The 26439-nt window shown below is 38.4% G+C and overlaps 1 long non-coding RNA gene across 1 annotated transcript in view; it reads left to right on the forward strand.

The window, feature by feature from the left end:
• Positions 1–7905, forward strand: part of LOC150109562 (uncharacterized) — a 72989-nt gene extending 65084 nt beyond the window's left edge. The window contains exon 3 of the long non-coding RNA XR_016549924.1: positions 6721–7905. This is a non-coding gene — a long non-coding RNA (uncharacterized LOC150109562). The remainder of the gene's footprint in view (positions 1–6720) is intronic.
• The last annotated feature ends 18534 nt before the right edge of the window (positions 7906–26439 follow it).

Raw genomic sequence — 26439 nt, forward strand, 5'->3', positions numbered from 1 at the left:
GTGACGGGCTTCTCCACCACCGAGCAGGGTGACCACTCAGCAAAAATATTTCGTACCAATTTATGCAAGAAAAAGGTACTAGATCTGAAAAAAAGTACTAGATTTTTATTTGCTTTCACTCTGTTTTGGGCATTTTACGATAATACTACCTTATTACCATAGATGAACTCGATGTAAAACCTCTAAATTAACACATGTACGACAAAAATGAAAAGAAAAAAGTCAAAATTCACTTCACTGTAGTCATCTATGAGTCCAAGGGCTGCAGTTCTCAATCATCACAACAGAAGACCCAATTGTACTCTAGCACTTAATATGTGTATTAATTTAATATATAACTTTTAGTGTTTAAAATAACGTAACATTAAATTTTCAGTTATTTAATATGCTATTTACACATATACAGGGGTGACCATTCGCAAGATAAACACTGGAAATATTTATTCATTATTTTTAGCAGATTTTGCTAAATTAATTAACTCTTCAGAAATAATAAAATCTGTAGCACACGAAAGTTTCAATTTTTCTTTTGTCAAAAGGAGTCCGTTCATCAAGGGAGTTTGTAGTTGATTTCTTATTTTATTCTTATTTATTGTCTCTGCTGAAAATATTCTTTCATTTGCTGCTGATGAATGAGGGAGGCACAGTACAGCTTTAACTAATATTGCTAAATTAGGGAATATTTGTTCTCCTACAGCATTTTTCATTTCAAAAACTCTATTCCAAAAAAAAAACTTTTTTCAAATGCTTTTACAGTCTTCAACAGTTGCCATTCTCTATCAAGCTCTTCGTAACGCCCCTAGATATACATTTCTATGTCTTAAAACTGCCCATTGTCGGTTGGATTCATCTTTTCAATGGGGTTCAATTTATGCTGTGCATCAATAAAAAGTGGTTATTCATATTAAAATATTTAATTTTTCCACTTGTTTTCATTGCTGTAGTGATCATATAACGCGCGAGAGGTGTTTTAATAGCAAAGAATATATTTTCATTAGCTAATACCAGTCGGATTGCGTGAGTATGAGTTCAGGGGTGAGGAAGAGAAGGTTAGTGAGAAGGGGAGAAAAAAAAAGAAGAGAAAAATCATGCTTGTGTCACTGAATGTGACATATGGGAAGGTGGGAGAAGAAAAAAATATTAAACTCATAGGTCTACATGTTGTTATTATTATTTGGAAGGAAGAAAGTACTAGATCTGTTGGTCAACGTACTAGAACACTAAAAATTTATAAAAAGTACTAGATCTAGTACGAAAGTACTAGATGTGGTCACCCTGCCACCAAGCAGAACCGCTCATATTCCAGGGAAAGGCATCCACCGACAAAGCCCCTCACTAGGCTGGAGAACACCCTCCCCAGAGACTCAAATTGCTCCCTCAAGGCAAAAACCTTAAGAGAGCAAGACTCAAACTCTCGAAACTCAGCGTCCATTTAGTCGCTTCTTACGACATACTTGGATTTGCATCGGCGCTGTTCTTATCCCGGCTACCGCAGGGTGTCTACCTTGCTTTTCTTATTAATCTGATGTTTAGCAATCTGATGTGTTAACTGTTAACTTCTGTGGCAGATGGAATGATCCCTTGGCACTTTATCCGTTTATCTCTATTTTATTTGAGGTTGAGGTAACTGAGTTGGTATTTAGTGCCTCTGGATGGCACTAAACGCACCCTGGCAAACCAGGTTGCATTTAGTGCCATCCTGAGGCACTTGTTCTGAGTTGTTTGCAGTTTTTTAATGTTTCTTTCTGTCGTGTGTCCCCAGGCTGAGGCATAGATTAATTGGGGTCTTATTACTGTCTTGTATAAGAGAATTTTGTTGTTTTGGTTTAGGAGGCTTTTCCTGTTTAGGAGTGGGTACAGTTGTGCTATGGTCTGGTTGGCCTTTGTGATGACATAGTCGGTGTGCGTCTTTAAGTTTAGTTTCCTGTCCAGGTGTACTCCTAGGTATTTTGCTGTCTCCTGCCAGGGGATTATTTTTCCAAAATAGAACCAGAAGACAACATTCAAATGTTGTCTTCGGGTTCTATTTTCCTCCTTCTGCTGAATAGTATTGCATTACCTTTTGTCGGATTAATTGCTATTCGCCATTTGCTGTACCAGCTTTCTAGGGTGTTGACTGCGATTTGAAGTTTCTTAGTTGCGAGTTTTGGTCTGAGGGATCTAGCTATGATGACTGTGTCATCGGCATAGAGTGCAGTGATGGTTGGTGATAGGTTGGGGAGGTCTGCCATGTATATGGAGAAGAGCACAGGAGATAGCAGGGAGCCTCGGGGGACACCGGCCGTTATTTTTCTTTCGGTGGATCTGATTCCTTCTATTTTAATAACAGAGAAAGATTTGATGAGTTGGAGACGAGCGGTGTTGGGATTCCGGCCTTGTGTAGCTTGCACAGTAGCCCGTAGTGCCAGATCTTGTCAAACGCCTGGGCTATGTCTAAGAAGATTACTCCTGAGTGTTGGCGCCATTCGTATCCTTGAGTGGTATGTTCTATGACTCTGTAGATTTGATGAGTTGTTGAGTGTTCTTTTCTGAAGCCGAATTGTTCGTCAGGTATTGTGTTGTTGTTTTCTGCTGCTTCTTGGATTCTTACAAGGATTATGTGTTCTGCTAATTTGCCTATGCAAGATAGTAAGCTGATGGGCCTGTAGTTTTCTGGGAATTGTTTGTCCTTACCTGGTTGAGGGATGAGAAAGACGTCTGCTAGTTTCTAGCGTTCTGGATAATGTTTTAGTCGTAATATGGCGTTGGCGATAACTACCAGGTGCATGTCCTTGCGGGGGGGTAGTTTAAGTGCTCTGTTCGTGATTTCGTCAGGACCTGGGGCTTTCTTGGTTTTTAGTTTTTTGATGACCTGATATATTTCTTTTGGTGATGCGGGTTCTGTTTTCTGGGCAGGTTTGGTGTTCCAGGTTATTTTGCGTACTTGTTTATGGATTTTCTGGATGAAGTTTAGGTCTGCCTTGTCATAGTGGGGCTGCATTGTCTTTATAAGCTGTCTGCGAAGGCTTCTGCTGTTTCTTCTTCTGTGTATGTTATTTTGTTTTCCCCTTTGATTGGGGTATATGTGCTGTGCTTAGACCGAAGTGACTTCATGATTTTCCATATGTGTTGATCTTCTGTGTTTAGTTGTTCTATTTTGTTGTTCCATTGTTGGTCAATGGTCTTTAAGCGCATATCTGACTTCGTTTGTTGCTTTGTTCATTGCTTGTTTGCAATCTGATGTTCTAAAGTTCTAAAAAGAACTGGGCGATGGACTGAGTCCTTGACTGTTTATCCCGTCACCTGAATGAAGAGAATCTGTGTGGATGGGGTGTTATTGAACAAAAGCTCTAGTCATGGCTGAGTAACGGCATTAGCCGAGCCTCAGTTAAAACTTCACTAACTACAGCATTGCCATCAGCTACCCTGGAAGTCCTCAAAAGGACCGGGACTCATCATTGGTGTTCGCAATCTGATGTTCGTAAAGTTCTTAAAAGAACTGGGCGATGGACTGAGTCCTTGACTCTTTATCCCGTCATCTGAATGAAGAAAATCTGTGTGGATGGGGTGTTATTGAGCTAAAAGCTCTAGTCAGGTAACGGAAATAGCCGAGCCTCAGTTAAAACTCCATTGGGTACAGCATTGCCATTTGTTACCCTGGAAGTCCTAAAAAGGACTTTTTCTCCTCATCCACCACCACAATCTGATGTGAACTTTGAACTTAGTTGACGGACTAAGTCCTTGACTCTGTCCCTTCATGTGAATTTTAGATTGTGGGTGATGAGATTATTGTGGGTAATTTACCTGCTCATTGTGAGCATTGAGGCCTGTGTCAGCTTTCTCTTGCGATAGAGGATTTCGGTTTTTTATGTTTGAAACGATCTGAGAGCTTGTAGTCCGCTGCCTGTCGAACTAGCTGATTTGGGTGATTATCCGTGATTGTGAAGAATTTCTCCGCAATACTTGTCATGTAGGTCATAATATCTGGAAGATTGGCTTCTTGATGTAACTGGATGTTTCTGATGAACCATGGGGCATTAAATGCCATTCTTAGGCATTTATTCTGTATTATCTCAAGTCTGTTGATGTTGCTTTTAGTCGTGTGACCCCAGGTTGGAGAGGCGTAAGTTAGTTGCTGTCTGATTACCGATTTGAAATGGAGGATTTTGTTGCTTATGCTTAGGAAGCTGTTCCTATTCAAAAGTAGATATAGCTGTGCTATGATCTGACTTGCCTTAGTGGCGACACTATCCATATATGACTTGAAGTGTAGACGTCTATCAAGATGAACGCCCAGATATTTGGTAGACGCCAAGGGATGATTTTACCAAACATTTGTATGCTTGTATTCGGTTCTGCTTTACGTCTGGTGAAAAGTACTGCAGAGCGTTTGTTTGAATTAATTGAGATACCCCACTTGGTGTACCAATCCTCTAATTCATTGACTGCTCTCTGCAGCTTGATTGTGGCCAGGTGTGGACGGAAGGATCTGGCTATAATGATTGTGTCGTCGGCATACAGAGCGGTGATAGCTGGAGACAATTTGGGGAGATCTGCCATGTATATGGAGAAGAGTAGGGGAGATAGCAGAGAGCCTTGAGGGACTCCGGCCGTGATTCTCTTCTCTGTGGATCTGATACCGTTGAGTTTTATTTTAAATTTTCTGTTATTTAGATATGATTTGATAAGTAGAACTAGTGGTAATGGAATACCAACTTCGTGTAGTTTAAAAATTAGTCCGCGATGCCACACTCTATCAAATGCCTGAGTGACTGCGCCAGAGTGTTGGTGCCATTCATACATAGCCTTGGGTTATATGTTCGATAACTCTGTAAATTTGTAGCGTTGTGGAGTGATATTTCCTAAAGCCGAATTGTTCATCAACATCAACGATAAATGCAACATCAACGATAAATCAACAATAAATGTAACAGATATCAACAGAGGTAACAGATATCAACATCAACAGATATCAACCGATGGTTGATATCAACCGATATCTGTTACCTCTATCGAGTATTATATATATAAAATGTATATTAATAAATAAAAGGAGTATTTGTTAAACTGATAATTTTTAAAGAAAATTTTAAGAATTAAAAATTTAAAAAAAATATATTATTTAATATATATTTTTACTTTATTTTATATATAATATAATTATTTATAAATAATATTTTTTCAATAGCAAATCTTATGGCTACAGATATCATGCCATAAAATATTTTAAGCTGACCGTCAACACTTTTGGAATGAGAACTGTATTTGATATTTAAATAGAGATATGGTTTTGCTGTTCGTAAACGCTCATATCATAGCCGATAACGGCCATTATTATAATATATATACTTTTGATGTATGGCGCGTACTCTCACGGAAACAGGAAACAGATTTTCTTGAAGAGACAGGCGATGAAAAAGTACATCAAAACATTCTTCGTCGCTTTATGTCTATGCTAGACAAACAACGCAATCGATATTTTTCTTTTCTACAGACAATTCCCAGCCGTAAAATTATGTAAAGAAGTTCTTTGATTATCGTATTGTAGAAACCACGCTGAAAAATAAATTAAGTAGAATCAACTTACATATTGTGGATGAGACGAAGCAACGCTCTGAACTGTAAGTGTATTAGATAAATCTGCCTTTTGCAGAGTTGAAGAAACCCTATTCGGGCAGCTAACGAATACTGTCAGTGCAAAGTGAATCACATTTTTAAATACATATTTATACTGTATCAAGTATAAATACTTGATACAGTATTTAAAAATATGTACTGTCACCAGGGGTGCTGCCATTCCAATTTCTATTTATTTATTTCCTGACTGATCATTTATTTATTTTTAGATTATATAAATCAATCAATAATCTAAAATAAATAAATATTCTAAAATGAATATTTAATAAACAAATAAATATTCTAAAACAAATACTTAATAAACAAATACTTCTTCTTCTGCAGCTTTTCCCACTTAAGTAGGGTCGCTGTTTGTAGCGAGTTTCCTCCACAACCTCCTGTCTTGGGCTGTAGCCACATCCAAGTTCTTCATCCTCAAGTCCTCCTCCACCATCTCCCTCCATCTCTTCTTTGGCCGTCCGCGCTTCCTATTCCCCTGCACATTCATCTGCATGACCTTTCTTCCCACATACTCTTCCTCCCTCCTCATCACATGACCAAACCATCTCAACCTTGCCTCCTGTATCTTTGCTCCTAAGTTCGTAACTTTCACCGTTCCCCTTACATAATCATTTCTTAGACAATCCTTTCTGGTCACACCACACATCCACCTAAGCATTCTCATCTCCGCTACCTCCATCCTGCTGATGTCATTTTTCCTCAGGGCCACAGTTTCCATAGCATACGTCATAGCTGGTCTCACTACTGTCCTGTAGATTTTGCCTTTAAGATAAACATTTTGAGATTTTGCCTTTAAGATAAGATTTTGCCTTTAAGACTTAATAAACAAATACATATCCTAAAAATAAATAAATTTTAGACTTAATTCATTTATTAATGTGTTGAATATTTATTTTTATTTACACTTTTAGACTTTATTAATTTTAGGATATTTATTTATCTATTTTAGACTATATAAATAAATACAAAAGTAAACTTTTTTAAAATAAAAAATAAATAAACATTATAAAAATAAATGACAGATTGTTAATTACTTAATTTTTAGAACATTTATTTTGGCTTGTTAATTACTCAATCTAATTTTTTGAATATATTTTTTTTCAGACTGTTAACACTATGACTAGACTTTTTTAAACTGAAGTTGAGTTAGTCTGTCACATGCGAAGGTGGTAATTTTCCAAACTGCCTGGAGAACGAACGCATGAAGTTCACAGACATAACAGACCTTGGCCGTAATCTTATTTACTTTGACGCAATCTAAACAACCATCCTCTGTTGTGGCAACCTCAGGTGGAAATCAATCATCACAGAAGTAGACCCTTTGATTGGCTTCTTTTTTAAATCAAGGCCCTCATGATTTTAAACAGTTGGTGGACGACACAGTTTATAGAAGCATTTCGCAAAATATGTACTCACTTGTTGGATTCGTTTCACTCTTCCTATGCTCACAAAAAACAAATTTCCTTACTGATCCTACAGGAAAACCTACCGTTTTTTCATCCTAAAAAAAACAGGCAAACAGACTAAAAGAACATACGCAATTAACACAGGAATGACAACTATGACAGAAATGAATCTGTTGATGTGGAAACTTGACAGAACTAAACTTAAAATGTGAAACTGAATTGCAACTACTTACCAATCTTTCTACCATTCTAATTCAAATTAGGCCGAAACAAGAGAACCTTGCAGTTCATAAATAAAAGGATTTCTTGAACAAATTTCGTGTCTTTCCAAAGGATCCCATGTTCTGCGTTGATACCATATTCACTCTAACCTGACATATGTGATTAACCATAATGAATGTAGTTTTGGTGCTCACTAATTCAAACAGTTGGTGAGCACCACAACTTTCTTCAGATTGCGAGTCGTAAGAATCACAAGAGACTTGCTCTCGTATTTCAGAACGATTCGTCAAGATTTTGAAGCAGTTACTTTATTCTTTCTTCTACTTTTTTGAACCCAATAACAAACTTACAAGTTTCTTACCCACTCCACATAAACTAGTGGGTCCAGTGTAACTGTCACTTTTCGTATTTTGGACAAACTGTCAGTTCTTTTGAGAGAGGAATTATTCGGCACCGAAGTTACATTCTTTATGTTAACCTCTAATGTTTAGCATAAAAAATAAATTCACAGAAGGCCCTTTAGGTTTGAACTCTGCGAAGCCTTATTGCATAGACTTAAGTTTTGTCGAAACGATAATGTGTTCACGACAGAGTCTGAGAGATTTTTTTTTTATTTTAAACCGTATAATTGTTTTTGTTTTGTAATTCATAAGATGACAGGTTTCCACCTGAGCAGATTCCATTGTGTTATATATTTGTTTAAATCAGTTTTTAGTTTTGTTTCTGTTCGAAATATTTGATTTTTAAGCAAACGTTACATAATTTTGATTGTTGATGTTTTTTTATAATATTTATAACAAATAACGACCTTGGAAAATAATCCATCTCATTATATGGATTGCATTTTGTTCGGTTAATTCTGCATCTATACCATAAGTACACTCACAACAATCCGATATGCATCAAATCGCTACGTAGTTAAATGCGAAGAATAATTAATCTTTCTGATGGGCATAGCTCCAGATCAGTAGTAAATTAAACATGACAAACTTGAATTCTGAGTATGCGTAACTCACAAGTAAATGTTAATTAAGCAAAGATCGCACGATTGTGAGTCAATTATAAACATCTTCCGATAGAATTGCTTGCAGCAAGAGGAGACAAGTTTTTTGCTTGCGTGAGAACACCCACGGTGATCTTATGGATATTCGGGTTCATTTTACTGTCAAAATGATAAAATGCAATTTGGTAGCTACACATTTATGTTAAAATGATATTTTTTATTACTCTGATGTGTTTGATCTTTAGTTAGATTTACATGCCTTATAACTGTTTACACCCATCTTATTTCGGCATTGATAATTTTCGCCTGAGAACCCATCTTTATGTCTTTTTCGATGACATCACAAGCATACGAAGATGACAGAGAGTTCAACGACTTTCTTTACAAGGTGATCCTGGAAATTTTGCACTGCAAGCGATTTTTACGTGGTTGTGGCCAGTGTTTTTTTTCTTCTTCTTATTTTCCCAACGTATTTGGACACTGTGAGAGCTCAAAACTTTTCAGAAAAATCCATGTGATGAAAATCGAGGTGCCTCTCAAGTTTAGAACGAATATTAACAGTTTTGTACCAGAAGGACCATTGGTTCACAATCGTAACATAACACAATTTAATAAAGATTATTTTAAATTTAGAAAATAATTGAAAACCATCTGTAATTACGCTAAACATCATCCAGGAAATATATTCAAATCTGTAACTGTAATAATAGTTCTTAGACAACCTTTGTAGCGGGATGGGATTCTTTCCTATTTAAAAAAAAAAAAAAAAAAAATATATATATATATATATATATATATATTATATATATATATTATTATTACGCTGTTGTTTATTGTATTATTTTGTTTTTCTTTATTCTTTTATTTCGTTCTTTTTTATTATGGCGCTGTTTTGCGATTCTTGTTTTTATCAGCTAACAGAATCAGGGTTTACAAAACTTTTGGAAGGGTACTGTAAGTGAATTTTCCCCCCCCCATTTCTTTCACTCGAAAATAAAGTTATTTTCATATCTCGTGGAAATGCATCATCTTAATGATCTGTTTCCCCGCGCGAGCCATTTTGCACGGTCCACTCCCTAATTTATGATGCCATTTTCATGCAACCATTGCGTGATGTGTTTTCCATTGTTATTTTTATTATTATTTATTATTTTTTTTACACGGTGATTTAAACCAATGGTAATCATTAAAAACAAAAAACCCTTTCATTTATTTCTCTGTGATTATAGGTGGAAGTTTTAAATACTAATTGGCTCTGACTACATCTGTTTTCACGTTACAATAATGACTAAAAGAAAGATATAGTGCATTCGTCATAAAAACTTCGGTGCAATTAGAACTCTAAGAAGTGTATTATTAGCGTAATACCTACCGAGGTGTGTGAACGATTAAAAAATAAAAGAAAAAAGAAAAAAAGAAGAAAAAAGAAAAGAGAGAAACTTCATACGCGGGGCCGATGCACCCAAGAGTCGGTCAACAGCGCGGGTTTAACCGGACTTGCTGAGAGATGTAGTTGGCCTGCTCTGTCGCGTTGTCAGTTTGTTTCCCTCCCCCTTTTTTCCTTCCCCATGCATCCGATACGTTCTCTGAAGAACGGGCAACTATGCAGAGCGGTGTCTCTCATAAGCGAGTGGCCCCATTAAAGCACTCATTTATTCAAACTGCACCCTCAGGAGTCAGGAAAAAGAAGCTCGCCCGGTCACATCTGAACTTAGTATTGACGATGCGTTGCCATGAGAGACTTCATAATCCCGGTTGTTGACCTGATGCTTCATAGATGGAGATCAGCTATTAATTTCCTTTTTTTTTTTTTTTTTCTCTCTCCGTAAACTCTAGTGTGTTAGGAGGAAAATAAAATAAAAAGAAAGAAAAGGTTCACAATTCCAAATAATAATACACGCAATACAGCCTCCAATATTTCTACCAGTTTATTAGTACCAAAAGTTAATTCAATTTTATTTAATTATTTCATTGTTAACAATAAAATAATTGTTAATTTCACTTCCTGCAATGGAAGTGAAATTAACAATAAAATTATTAACAATAACAATTTCTTTATAATTATTTAATTATTTTATTTTTAACAATAAAATTTAACAATAATTTCTTTAACAATCATTCCTTGATTTCTATTTAGATTTTCTCTAGAACGGAGTACAACCTCGGCTTCTTTGAAGTTTCTGCATCAAAAATATTCTTCTATATACATGGAGCTGTTATCCCAATCGATGGTATGGTTAGAGATCGAGTAATGATGGGCTAATCCTGAAATGTCTGTTCTGTTGTTGTTCACGTCCTTATATGTTCTTTTTTTTTTTTTTTTTTCGAATTTCCAGGCTTCTTGATGTTTGGCCTATGTAATTTAATTTGACTTCAAAGAAGCCTCAGTTGTACTCCGTTCTAGAGAAAATCTAAATAGAAATCAAGGAATGATTCTGAAAGACATCTGGAAAGGCTTAATCAATTCATTCACCTTACCAGAATTTCATTTCGCTAAAAACTATACAACGAGCTCAATAAAGCCAGACAGAATAGCTGGTGAAACTTGCTGGCAATCTGTGTATATCATTTATTAATATCTAGTCAACGAATAAAACCAAGAAAAAAACTCAAGTTTTAATGTTAAGTGACGAAATACAAAACATTAATGAATAAAAATTTCCTTATTATTATTGAATTATTTTATTGTTAACAATAAAATAATTGTTAATTTCACTTCCTGCTAATGGAAAAATAATTGTTAATTTCACTTCCTGCTAATGGAAAAATAATTGTTAATTTCACTTCCTGCTAATGGAAGTGAAATCAACCAACCCGTCTAGACAGATTCCGATTATGGTAATCGGAATCTCTGTTACTCCCCCTGATTACTGATTGGACCATGTGTATATCAGCATTCTTGTTGTTTGCTTATACTTTAAAAAAAATAAATAAATAAATAAAAATAAAAATATAAGTAACCCGTAATTCATGTGTTTCGAAAGACTTAATGTTTTCCAAGTATTAAGAATGTTTCACGCAAAAATAACATTAAAAGTTATTGTACAAGTAATGAATTAAAAAATATCCTTCCATTTCAATGCGGAACTAAGAACAAACATACATAGTTTAATTTCGAAAAATTAAAACTTACTCTATAATTTATTGGAAAATGTAATATTATTAAATATTCAATAAGGATCTCAGTTTTATTTTAGTAATTTTAAGATTTATGTTATTTTTTTGCAACACCATTTAATAATTATCATTCTATTAAATAAATAACTTGTATGAGAAATATCAATAAATATCGGGGGTCAATCGACCGTGAGATGCGGTGATTGATTCATTCAGTCCAATATCCTTGGAGGGTAATGGATGGCATTGCTGTAGCCAATGAAATTCTAACTGAGGCTCGGCTATTGCTGTTACTCTCCTGCCATGATCAGAGCTTTAATTGCTCAATAACACCTTATCCATACACTGTCCTCTACAGATAACGGGGAAGATGAAAAGCATTCTTGCTTCGCCCCTTTAAGCAAGTCCTTATAAGGATAAGGATCAATAAATATCAATATATCAATAATCCAAAGGAAATAACGTTCCTCTTCTTTTTGTTTATGATGGAATGAAAATGGTGGATCGTGTGTTAGTTTTTAGTGTCGTGTATTATTGATGATGAATTATGAATTGGTTTGATATGTTTTTAGCGATTTATATTTATGCTTATATTTTCCATAGTGCTTTATCCAGGTAAGTCATTTGTAATTACAAGGGCGATTCTCTAGGCCTACAGCCGCTAGTATCGCCTTTGTTTATTTCTAGTGACATTTTATTGCTGGTAGACACCTAAGAATTTCTACGGAATTTGCTAGTGGACCCTCCAAAGTCCACAGGATTATCTTTACCTGCTCGGGACACCTGAGAAATCTCTACTCTTTCTCCATCTGTGTCTTGAAATGGCTAAACTTGTGTATGAAACCAAATTCGAGGAAGTATATAAGGAATTCCTCAGACTGGGAAAGCTGCTGAGTGATAATTGGCCGGGAAAAGTGAAATTGTATGACACGTTTCCCCCCGAATGTGTCTCAGGCGTTGCCGTTGAAGATCATTTAGAATCGGCGCCTTCTACTTCTTCAGACTTTGTAGAAGTGCGCGCACGCAAAAAGCGAAGAACAACATGAACCGCACAATGACAATACTGAAATGGAAGAGGATTCTCGGGGTTCGGACGCCGCTATTTCTTCCAAAGAAAAGGTGCCTCCGATCATCCTTAGAGAAAAGCATAAGTGGGCAGCTTTAAGATCGACAATGTCCAATTTGCATATTGGCTTCATTAAGGCCAAAAACATGGATGAAGGCATAAAGATTCAGCCAGCAACAGTGACAGACTACAGAAGGTTGACCAAGGAACTGGACGACAGAGCCATCCAGTATCATACCTTTGCGCTCAGCTCTGAAAAAAACTTAAAAGTAGTCCTTCGTGGTGTCTGTGAAGACATTGACACAGCAGAAATAGCTGCTGACCTAAATTCTCAGGATCTACCCCCAGTCAAAGTGAGCAGAATGTACAAAGCTGACAGGACTCCCATGCCATTGGTCCTTGTTGAGATTCATAAAATATACAAGGATATTTACAACTTAAAAACAGTCTGTGGTCTCATCGTCACACCGGAACCACTCCGTAAAAGATCATCTTCTGGGCAGTGCCACAGGTGCCAGAAGTTTGGCCATGCCCAGAATCTATGCAGAGCGGAATATAGATGTTTAAAATGTGGAGACAGTCACCCAACCAATACCTGTACAAAGCCGAGGACTACCTCGGCCAAATGTGCCAACTGCAGTGGCCCTCATCCCGCGAACTACAAAGGATGTACTCAGCACCCAAAGAACAGACGGATGGAGGCAATCAATCAGCCCTCCTCCTTCAGCACAAGAACACCAGAGGCCCAGACATCAAAACCGGAGACTCAGCGGCCACAGTCGGAGACCTCCAATAATAGAGACACCCGAAAGCAAACAAGAAGCTATGCTGATGTGACCCGTACAACTAGACCAAATCCAGAACAAAATTAACCAACAGCACCTAAAAACCTAACAGCTGTTATTACGGCCTCACTAGCAAACATGCTACAAAATTTCAGCCTATCAAACCTTACTGAAACCTCCACTAAAAGATTTCTTCGTGAAACACAGGTCATCCTCACAGCTCTCATAAATGAATAGTAACAAACTCATTCCAGCATCTCTTCAGATAGTTGCGTGGAACGCAAATGGCCTTAAAAACAAAATTCTGGAACTCCGATACTTCACATCTAGGTATCAACCAGGTGTTATTTTAATCAGTGAAACTCATTTAAAACCCTCAGACAATCCTACAATAAGGGGCTATCACCTATACAGAAATGACAGACTACTCTACAGAGGCGGCGGCACTGCCATCTTTATAAAAAACCACATTAAGCACCACTCTGTGAGCATTCCTTCAACCACTAACTTTGAGATCACAGGAGTTGAAGTAGTCACCAGCTCCATTGGCAAACTGAAAATCTACTCAGCTTACACCCCAAAAATCACTACTTCACTCTGATCTAAATGCCATCTTATGCACCAGAGAGCCCAACATTATTGCTGGGGATCTGAATTCCAAGCATCCTGCGTGGAATTGTACAACCACAAACAAGAATGGTTGCATCCTTTACAATTACTTAGGATCAAGCAACGCTGTTGTGGCAGGCCCCACCGAATTCAATTCAGCATCATATCTATGGATGAACTATCATCCGATCACAATCCAATTCTACTACAACTGGGAAATCAAGAATACCTATGTCCTCCTTCTCACTCCTAAATTGCATGGGAAAGACTGTCAGCAGCACTGAAGGATTATATTGGACCTGTTCCTCACATACGCACAAAAGAAGAAGTAGAAACTGCAGTTACAAATCTCACAAAACAAATTAATTCTGCTATAAAGGTAGCTTCCTCCTACAAATCTGCCCGCAAGCCAGATTGTTTGCCTGAAGACATCATGAACTTGATCAGAGACAAAAACAGAGCTAGGAAAAGATACCGTAACACGTGTGCACCACAAGATTAAATAAATCTAAACAGATTAAATGGAGCAGTAAGAGATGCACTCAGAGCCCATAGAGACCAAGTATGGGATGAAAAGTTATCCTCCATTTCTCCTACTGATCACTCCATCTGGAGACTACTGAAAAATATCAAAAACAAAGACAGATCCCTTCCCCCAATATTCTCTGATCAGGGCCTTGCTCACACAGATGTAGACAAAGCAGAAGTTATAGAACACAACTTAGAGGAGCAATGCAGGCCTTCGTATGGAAACTTTGACTTTGACCACATATATAAGATTCAGAGCAAGGTCAGACACTCACTCAAACTTCCTATCTCCAGCACTGACCATATTGCACCAACATCACCTGCTGAGTTATATGACATTATTAAAAAATTAAAGAACAAAAAAGCTCCTGGGCCAGACGGCATTACTAATCGGGTGATTAAACTTCTGCCCCGAAAAGCAGTAGTGCACCTGACCAGTATAATAAATGCAATTTTAAGATTTCACTATTTTCTTTCCACCTGGAAACTGGCTGACGTAATTCCTAAACATAAGCCAGGCAAAGACCCACACCTACCGCAAAATTATCGTCCAATCAGTCTTATCTCAAATCTGGGTAAGGTTGCAGAAAAGGTCATCCTCTCACGACTCCAAACCTCAGTAAATGACCTAAACATCCTCCCTAAAGAACAGTTTGGTTTCAGGCAACACCGTAGTACTACCCAGCAAATCCACAGAATTGTCGAATACATCACCACCAGCTACAACTGGCACCAGTGCACAGGCGCTGTTTTCCTAGACTTATCCAAAGCATTTGACAAAATCTGGCATTTTGGACTCCTGCACAAACTTATCTCAGCCGGTACCTCACTAAAAATGGTTCACTTAATCCATTCATATCTTCAGAATAGATCAATGCAAGTAAAAATCAACGGTTCTACATCCTCCCAGCGCCACATCTTTGCTGGAGTGCCGCAGGGATCTCTACTGGCTCCATTGCTGTTCTCTATATACATGTCAGACATCCCGCACAATCCGATGACTTCCATTTTGGCCCTGTATGCGGACGATACGGCAATACTAACCAGATCTCTCAGACCCCATTTCATTACCAGAAAGCTTCGAGAAAACCTTCTAAAGCTGGAGGGTTGGTTCTCCAAGTGGAGATTGGAAGTCAACCCCCAGAAAAGCTCAGCCGTTCTTTTCTCAAAAAGGCCAATGTCTCCTGCAGGAGATGTGTTACTATTCAATACTAAAATTCCCTGACAGACAGAAACAAATTACCTGGGTGTAATTCTCGACAAAAAGTTATCTTTCAACCAACACATCAAATCTGCGTGCACAAAGGCATCTAAAGCCATAGCTCAGATCTATCCGCTAATTAATAGAAATAACAAGCTCAGCAACAGAATTAAATTGCAACTATACCAGATGACGATTCGTCCTATAATCACCTATGCCTCTCCGGCCTGGAGCCACACCTCTAATGCTAACATTATCAAAATACAGCGAGTGCAGAATAAGTGCTTGAGAATGATTCTGAACGCCCTGTGGTATGTTAGAAACAATCAACTCCACAGAGACACAAATATTCCCTATATTTTCTCTTTTCTACAATCCTTAGCATCCAAGTTTTTCCTAAAGACGTCCACACATCCCAACGATTTGGTTCAGCAAGCTGCAGCATACAATCCAACGGACATATTCAAATATAGAAGACCAAAAACTATATTAGCCTCCTTTAGTGATGCATAATCTCCATGCCCATTCAGGGCGAGCAATCTGCTCATAAATTTTACCTTCACTGTAACCACAACAGATAGCGAGGAATATGAAAAGCATCTTGCTTCACCCCTAAAGACATAAATGTCAATTGTCAATCAATAATCCATCATCCCCGTGTGGTTGCCGGGATGGGAATAGCACCAATGCAGATACTCATTAGCTACATTGGTGGTATTCGTCGTACGAAGCGACTAAAATTGGTACCTAGGAAGGGTAATGGATGGCAATGCTGTAGCCAATGAAGTTCTAACTGAGGCTCAGCGATTGCTGTTACCCTCTTGCTATGATCAGAGCCTTAATAAATCAATAATCCAATACCCTTGGAGGGTAATGGATGGCAATGCTGTAGCCATTGAAGTTCTAACTGAGGCTCGGCTATTGCTGTTACCCTCCTGCCATGATCAGAACTTTAATAGCGCAATAAAAGCAATAGCTTTTGTTTTTGGAGAGGAGATGAACCCTTGGAGGGTAAATGGATGGCAATGCTGTAGCCAATGAAGTTCTAACTAAGGCTCGGCTATTGCTGTTACCCTCCTGCCATGATTAGGGCTTTAATAGCTCAATAACACCTTATCCCTACACTGTCTTCTACAGATAACGGGGAAAATGAAAAGCATTCTTGCTTCGCCCCTTTAAGCCAGTCCTTATAAGGACTATAAGGAGCAATAGCTTTTGATAGATTCCCATTGGTGGAATTTATAACTAAAATCTGGAACAAAGGAGTACGTGATAAAGTATAATAAAAGGTTGTTCTTTCTTGATAAGGATAATTGAATCTTTCTTTTAGGAGTTATTTTAACCAGAGTTATTTGAGAACATTTTATTAATATAAGTATTAAGAAATATATATTGCAGATGCCGAAATTTCAGGTAAATAGGTAAGGTAAAGATTGAGACAGGTGATCGCAGAGTATAGTGATTCTGAAGATTGTACAGCAAACTACAGACTAGGCTTAATCATCATGAACAGTCCGTACGATGAACTGGACTTTAAGCAGCTGCTTGCAGTTTTCCGACATGTAGGAAACCTGCTACATACAAAATGGCCGGGTAAAGTAGAGATCCATCAAATCGCCGAAGTCGAATCTGAGGACTATCAATCTTCAGAACCTCTCCCCAGCACTTCTCAAGATGATACAAGAGACAACAACCCAGCCACAGATACCCAGATCCCGGAAGAACCGGACGACTACCAAACGGTGAGCAGAAAAAAGAGACACACCCGAAGAATCGGAACACCGGCCAATGGATACAGCGGCACAAATCAAAGAACGAGTCTCACCTGTAATCTTAAGAGACAAAAAACAATGGTCAACAATCTCGGAGGCCTTGAGAAACTCCTAGATTAAATTCAAAACAGCCAAAAACTCCGATGAAGGAGACCGTATCCAGCCCGAAGGGACATCAGACTACCGTCGGCTAACAAAGTTAATGGACAAGCTAAAGACCCCACACCACACTTTCGAACTGAAAAGCGAAAAAAACCTAAAAGTTGTCATCAGAGGACTGGTAGACGAAATCACGTCCGAAGAAATGCCATCGACCTTAGATCTCAAGGACTGGAGCCCATAAAAATATCAAGAATGTACCGGGCAGACAAACGTCCCATGCCGCTGGTTCTCGGGTCTAGTGGAAATTAGTAAGGAGCAACGAGAGATTTACGATCTCAAAACAGTTTGCAACCTCAGGATTAAAACAGACCCACTTAGAAAGAAAGCAACAGCAGGACAATGCCGTCGCTACTAGAGATATGGGCACGCACAGAAACTGTGCAGAGCGGAGTACAAATGTGTGAAGTGCGGGGACAGTCACCCTACTCACACATGCTCCAAACCACACACAACTCCAGCCACATGTGCAAACTACGGCGGCTCACACCCAGCCAACTATAGAGGCTGCACCCTCCACCCAGATAACCTGACAAGAAACCGAAAAGCAGGCACTCTACCAGCTCAAAAACGTGCAATACCCCTCGAAGAAGGAATCCATCAGCGAACATCACACAGCTCATATGCTGCAGCAGTTACCTCATAGGCTAAATCAGCAGAACCTATGCCCAACAGTCAAAACACAGCTGCTATCCTAGCTGCCACCATAGGGGAGATGCTAACAGCTTTCAGCAAGACCAACCCCAATCAGAGTGATACAAACAAGTTCTTAAAAAACACTCAAGTCATCTTCACAATGATAAGCAATGTAATACGCATGGTTCGAACAACTTCATTTAGATCGCATTTTGGAATGCCAACGGCCTAAGCAATAAACTCCTGGAACTACAAGAATTTACAGCAAGACATAGAATAGACATCCTCTTAATGAACGAGACGCACCTTCGGTCCTGCGACAAACCCAAACTAAGGAACCACGCACTACTTAGGAATGACAGACTCAATGCCAGAGGAGGTGGAACGGCTATCTTTGTCAAAAAAGACATAAGATACAACAAGATCAAGAAGACAACGACTACAAACCTGGAAGAAACTGGAATTGAGATACACGCCAACAATGCAGGTAACATAAAGCTATATTCAGTTTACAACCCTCCAGGCAAACCACTACTAGCCTCGGATCTCTCCTAGCTCCTCGACACAAACGAAGCAACAATTGTGGTCGGAGACCTAAACACAAAACATCCCGCATGGAACAGTAGGAACTCCAACAACAACGGGAAGAGCCTACTCACATTTGCTATGACAAGAAACATCATCATAGCAGGTCCCGCCAAACCAACACACTACGCGGACCCCTGAGAGGACCTGATGTGCTGGATATAGCCATTTTTAGGAACACCTCGCACCAATTCTAATTACAGGTAGTCAATGATCTTAGCTCTGACCACAATCCGGTACTACTAAGCCTAGGCGGGGAAACAGAAATCATCCCCAGGAGGTCCTCCACAAATTTCGAAAAGCTGAACGCTACTCTCTGCAACCTCACAGGATCCGTTCTAACCATCTCCTCACCTAACGAAATAGATACAGCTATCAGAAAACTGGAAAGCACAATCCAAGCTGGCCTAGCAGCAGCTTCTACCGTTACAGCTCCAGCTCAAGCCAACCTGCTCCCAGAAGAGATTCTAAAGCTCATCCGCAGCAAAAACAGGATCCGACGCCGTTGCCATACAACAATACCCCCCCCCCCCCAGGATAGACAAGAGCTAAACAGGGCAACAAACCTAGTCCGATATGCGATCGAAGATCACAAGAACCAGCTGTGGGAGAAGAAGCTAAGCTCCTTAAACACCGAAGATAACTCATTGTGGAAAGCAACCCACCACACTCACGATGTTCAATACTGATATCCCGTGGCAAAAAGAAGTAAAATACCCGGGAATCAAACTGGATAACCTACTCAGCTTCAACCCCCACATCTCATATGCTTGCAACAAAGCAAACTCAGCAATAGCTCAACTCTACCCGCTACTCAACCGAAGAAGCAAAATCAGTACAGAAAACAAACTAACAATATGCAAAACAATCATCAGACCCATACTAACGTACTGATCGCCGGCATAGAGCCACACCTCCCCCAGCAACATCAAAAGACTACAGGTACTACAAAATAAATGCCTCCGAATGATCTTCGACGCCCCGTGGTTTGTTAGGAATGCTCTCCTCCACCAAGACGGAAACATGCCAGACATACCTTCATATCTCAACCAGACTGCTGCCAAGTACTTCGCCCAGGCATCACTCCATCCCAACCAACTCATTCGTGATGCATCAAATTATGATGAAAACGACAGATGGAGACACAAACGCCTGAAGGCAGCTCTGATCATCGCTTCAAACGATTCTACACAGCCCTCATTCGGGCGAGCCAGGCGCTCAAAAATTTCTCATAATCACAATCTAGCAATGAAGGGATAAAAATCCAAGGGATTGACGTACATCTCGCCATTAAAGTTAACAGTTAACACAGCGATAGCTTTTATGCGAAATCGATTCATTTATTTTCTAATGAGTTATTTTTTACTATTCGTCATCTAGGCTGACCGCTTGGATAACGGATTTGGCTATGCACTTCGCAACCATATGCCTGAGGAAGGAGTGTCCTGGGTTCGATTCTCGTCGCCGGCGTGAGTAGCTGAAGGATTTTTGTCAGGCATAGCCAAGTTCGCCCGTCTTAGGCGTGGACAGCGGGGTTTTTTCCCCAGTTTATCTGGGGTTTTTCATCCCGCAAGCAGGCAAACCGGCCCCGTGAACACACGGGTTACAGTCAGGAATACTTATGACCAAGCCTGAATAGGCCTGATTCGTCAGCTATGCAGGTCCTGAGCTCGGATAAAATTTGGGGGGAATGAGATGGTGCGGTACTTCCTCGTAAAAGTGGCCTCATGGCCTTATATCATCATACGAATAAATAAATAACTGTCTGTAGAGGTGCCTGAAAAGAAAGAGTGCTCTCCCTTTGTTGTTTTTTTCTCATTGCTGAGCAGTTCAAGCCGAACTGCTCAACAATGAGAAATCAAAATGAATTGATCGATACGACCTGTAGAGGACATGAATCATATATAACTTGTAAATGAAAGTATTTGTGTATATAATCTCATAAAAAGAGATGCAATAACTGCAATAAACATTTCGAAAGGAACATCGATAAAATTTGCCTTTTGTTCAACGTAATCAAAGCTAATAGGATTTAACTTTCCTTTTCACAAACATATTGGGATGGTACTATCTTAACATTATGCAAAGATAACGTGGACCTCCTGACATCATTATTTTCCTGCATTGACGACCAAGGTAGATTATCTCCCAAAATACAAAGAACAGCTGATTGCATGTTCATTCTATTCTTTCGATAGAGAGAAATAATGAAGTATCCTGAATAGCTTGGACACGATCGTCTTCTGGTCCTCTCCAACTGTGCTCAGAACTCGACTATGATGCTTTGGAAGTAAAACCAACAATATGAGTAAGTCAGGACCTCTCAGTCTTAGAGGCCTGAGACGCCATTACTTTTTTGCTCTTGTTTGGGTTATTACCAACAGCAAGTGAACACTTGTGACGTCTCAGGCCTTTAAGACTGAGAGGTCCTGACTGACTCTATAATTACTTGACCCAGAGACCTCTAAAGGTCTCTTTCGCGTTTAAGGGAGGACTTTGTTTTATGTGTTTTTTTTTTTTAAATCATTTCGATTTGGACTTGGCTGCTAATTCTAAAGTGGAATTATTATCACAGTATTATGGCAGGAGATTGGAATGTAGCGCCCGTCTTTGTCGATGTGTGAACGTAGGTCGTCTGAAGTCTAGGAGTTTTCTTGTTATCTTTTATTATTTATTTATGTAATAATAATAATGCGAAACAAAAGCCGTTTGGTATGATAAATTGTGTATTGCTATAAAATGTTAATACGTAAGTTTAGAAGAGTTAATTTCGTTAAATAATTTTACAAATCATGCATATAAACTAAAAATCATAAAAAAGTAATATTACAATATATTATTTTAAAACAATTTAATTAATGGATTTATTTAAAAAACTATTTAGAAATTACACACCTATTATAATAATAATTACATTCTCCCTATAAATTACAGCAGTAACGTTTTATATATATATATAAGTAACTTGTTGAAGGTGATATAAAAGTAAGCAATTAAAATAATAACATAACAATAAAAGATAATTTTTAAAAGGCTCTCACAAAGTTAGCTAGAAAACAAGCTGAGAACACCACATAGTCTTCAAAATATGTAGGGAATCTACTGGGACTCAGGACCGCATGCCCAATTCTCACATTCACATTATGTACCTCGTTGTTCACGTTGGAAGCTAACCAAACTGTAGTTAACATACTATCTACATATATGGAGAGAAGACAGAAGTGCTTTTATTTTAAAAGCCTTATTGAATATGCTATAGTTAATAGCGATATCTTTACGACGCAAGAGTATACAGGAAGTGATTACCACTTACTTCTGAGCTACGAAGGCTCCTACGAGAGTGGTCTGAAAAAGTTCTCGGCCTCGACCATAGATGGCGACACTATCGGGAAGATTTTTCCCCCCCAAAGTGTTGTCTGTATTCCTTGAAATGGATAAAAGTGAGTATAGAAAATTCTTTGTAAAAGAAGGTTTAACGCCAAAAGAAATTCATTCGAAGTTTATGAAGACTCTTCTCCTTCGTTTTCGCCAATTAAGAAATGGGCTGCCGAGTTTAAACGTGGCCGTACCAGCCTGGAAGATGATCCACGTGAAGGACGTCCAGAAAGTGTAACAACACCAGAAATCATTGTTCAAGTGCACGATGTGGTATTGGATGACCGGCAAGTCAAAGTGCGTGAAATTGCTGAGATTATAGGCATTTCAAAAGAACGTGTAGGATATATTTTGCATGAAGAATTGCAAATGAAAAAACTTTGCGCAAGATGAGTGCCGCGCTTGCTCACAGCAGATCAAAAACGCACTCGCACGAAAATCTCTCAACCGTGCTTGGAGCGTTTTAACAACAATAAAACTGATTTTGGGCGTCGATTTATTACTATGGATGAGACTTGGATTCACCATTACACACCAGAATACAAAGTGGAAACAGTAGACAGAAGCCGGTTTTTCAGTACCATACAAGACGAAGTCTTTTCCATCAACAGGAAAGGTCATAGCATCGGTGTTCTGGGATGCTAAAGGCATTTTGTGTGTTAATTATCTTGAAAAGGGTAAAACAATAACTGGGGAATATTATTCTGATCTTTTAACCAGACTAGACGAAAAAATTCGTGAGAAAAGATTCGGTTTGCAGAAGTAAAAATCATCTTTCATCAGGACAATGCACTCGCCCACAAAGGTGTTTTGGCAACCGAACAATTAAGGGATCTGCACTATAAATTGTTGGAACATCCCCCTATTCCAGAGATTTGGCTCCCACTAACTTCTGTCTCTTCCACAACTAAAACTCTTCCTCGCTGGGCAGCATTTTTCTTCGAATCAAGAGGTGATTGCAGCTGTAGAGGGGTATTTTGCAGATCTTACAGAGAGCCACCGCAGGGACGGGATAATGGTGCTGGAATAAATGAGTCTTAAGGGAGATTATGTTGAAAAATAAAATTAATTTTGAAATTATAAATTTGTTTTTTCACTGTTAGGCCGAGAACTTTTCAGACCACCCTCGTATGTATTTATTTAAGGGGTTTCTAAACTGAGATTCAAGTTTTTCATCACCAAAACAGACAAACCAGTGAGGATAACACACAGACAATTAACAGATTTTAATAGATTAGCGTCTTTAGTTCTTTTGCATAACTCGAAACAACCCAGCAACAATTCCAACAGTAGAATATAACAAGACAACGAATACAAAAGTAAAAATGTGATCTTGACAGTTCCTTATCTGATCTGAATTCAAATTGTTATTCCCCAGGTTTTGGTTCCACAGTTTTTCTTAATACCAAATAAACTTATAGCATAAATCTTACCAGGACACTCAGTATGTGTGTATATATCTATTGGTATAGATACCTATAGATACTATATAATGGCCAGTTCATATCACGCATAGAAATCCAGCACAAACAGTTATTATTATTATTATTATTATTATTATTATTATTATTAGCTTGAGCTATTCTGTAAACGTTCACAAACATTTCTATGCGTTTGATATTCATTTCCTACTCTGCCGTTTAATATCTAAGGAGAACCAGCTTTTTCTTTTCGTTAACTGTCCTCTCTACTGACTAGTCGATTTTCTATTTTTTTTTCCTTCTTGGAAGCATCTGTACAACTGTCTCAATGTCCAATTCGCCATTTTGAATTTGAACTCATGATACTACCTGCGGTAGTCTACCATTCAAGCATTGAATGTTATGGCTACTTTTATTCAATGCTGACTGAATATAATATCTTATAGTTACTATTTAGCAGTATTTTTTTTTACCTGTTTTAATCTTTTTTTCGCGTCGGCAACAAATTATATTATATAGACATAGTACTTTCCCTAATCTCGTGCCAGTTTCACATGTTTTCCGCGGTATTTGTTACACTTGATACGCCTATCTTCCATTTAAAGTTTCATCCAGCAACTGATTTTTATAATTCTACATTTCCTCACCAAAATATAGTAGAAACTCGGACATTTCATGCTGTACCATAACATTAAACAAACACAATAAATGTCCTTATAAGAACTGGCTTAAAGGGACGAAGCAAGAATGCTTTTCATCTTCCCCGTTATCTGTAGAGGACAGTGTAGGGATAAGGTGTTATTGAGCTATTAAATTAAAGCTCTGATCATGGCAGGAGGGTAACAGCAATAGCCGAGTCTCAGTTAGAACTTCATTGGCTACAGCATTGCCATCCATTACCCTCCAAGGGTATTAATCACCTCTTAATCAAGTCACCCATAATAAACGACTTTTATTACTTTTATCGGCTAGTATTACAATAAATGTTATCTAGGTATTAATAGGGTGTATTATCAGAGATTTTCTGATATTTAGAGGAATAATAATCAAAATGATTAAATAAGTAATTATTTTGTTGATGTTTTAAACTAGAATATTTTAGAATAAAAAACATATTCGATCCGGTTAACCTCTCCCATAAAAATTTACCTACTTTTACATTGATCTTTAAAATCAGAGTTAAACTTTCAAGTCTGAATGATTTTCTTTTCAAATTTATCCGCGAATTTATAAAAAAATCACATTTCGCTGAAATTTCATTATGTTGATAGGCATTCGACTTTTTATTGTTTTTTGGCTTGCCTCATTCATCCCTTGTCTAAATTAATGTACTAAATTTGGTACTGTAAATGGAGCATTCCTATAGTATGCTATTCGTGAATTGTTATAGTTAGCTAAGCAAAGTTTTTACCAAATATTTCTTCAAATCATGAAAATAAGCGAGAAATATCCAATAAATCCTATAAAAGTTGCAAAAAAGAGTAATAAAATAATATTATAATTTTAAAAATTTTAATATTAATTTTATTTTGAAAGATAGCTACTCAGCAAATCATACACCTGTTTTTATAATAATTTCATAAACCTTATGAATGATGGCAGTTGTAAAAATTGTTTTTGATTTCAGTGGTGATTAGTGAGTTTTATATTTTGTGAATCTTCTTTGATAGCGGAATACAAGGTAAGACTTTGACTTTTGATGCAATTTTCCGGTCTTTGCCCGTTCTCTTCGCCATTATAAATAATTCTCGGGTAAGCATATTTGAATACTTTTAAACATGAACAGTTTAAGTGCCGACGACTTTGTCCGATCTCTGGATAAGAAGCTGGCTCTCGACCTCATAAAAAAACTGTTGAAGAAATTTGAGGTAGAGTGGCCAGGGTTTCTAAACCTATATTCAGCGACAGAGGACTCCACAGAAGGGGACAACTCAACACCAGGGGAAGAAGGGAAAATGAACCGGATAATTTCTGCTACCACTCCAAAAGATGATACTGAAACCCATGCTCAAAAAAAGTGAAAAACAGCGGAGACTCAGGTAAACGAGGGGATGAAAGAAGCTGCCCCCAGCACTGACCTCCCCACACCCAACAATGAAAAAGTTCCTCCAATTGTACTACGGGAAAAAGAGCCTCGTCGGGGCAGTGCCACAGATGTCAGAAGTACTGCCCCGACGAGGCTCTTTTCCTTAGTGGTTCAGTCGTGGTTTTCAGACCACATCTCGTTGTTATGTTGTATATGTTCTTGTGTGTATTGGGTATCTCTACAAGTACTAGGGGCATTGGACTCTTGTCGCCCGTAACATTCTGCTGACCTTGACAGGTGAGAGATCGTGGAGGCGGAGGTCTTCAGTTATTTCATCTGTGCAGATGTTTTCTGTTACTCCCCTGAGTACAACTTTTCGGTTTTTCTCCGACTTCAGTGAGTAAGTATGATATTTAATATCTAACTCATCCATGGTTTTTGTGAGGTGTCTGTAGTCGCCTATTGTGGCAGGCTGGATTTTATCTCCGTCATCGACGTTTTTTGCCCATGAATAGTCAATTTGGTGGTTTTTCATAATAAGCCTGAGGGCCGTCCATCGTTCTTTTTCCCGTAGTACAATTGGAGGAACTTTTTCATTGTTGGGTGTGGGGAGGTCAGTGCTGGGGGCAGCTTCTTTCATCCCCTCGTTTACCTGAGTCTCCGCTGTTTTTCACTTTTTTTGAGCATGGGTTTCAGTATCATCTTTTGGAGTGGTAGCAGAAATTATCCGGTTCATTTTCCCAGACTACAAATGAGGCATTTGTAGTCTGCTCTGCACAGAAACTCTGCAGAGCAGACTACAAATGCCTCAAATGTGGGCAAAACCACCCCACAGCAACCGGCTCAAAACCGAGGACCTCACCAGCCAAATGCGCGAATTGCGGGGCTCCCACCAGGCAAACTACAGAGGCT

This window comes from Typopeltis vanoorti, chromosome 2, assembly GCF_054136105.1.
Source record: "Typopeltis vanoorti isolate ZY-2024b chromosome 2, IOZ_Tvanoo_1.0, whole genome shotgun sequence".
NCBI classification, from domain to species: Eukaryota; Metazoa; Arthropoda; class Arachnida; order Uropygi; family Thelyphonidae; genus Typopeltis; species Typopeltis vanoorti.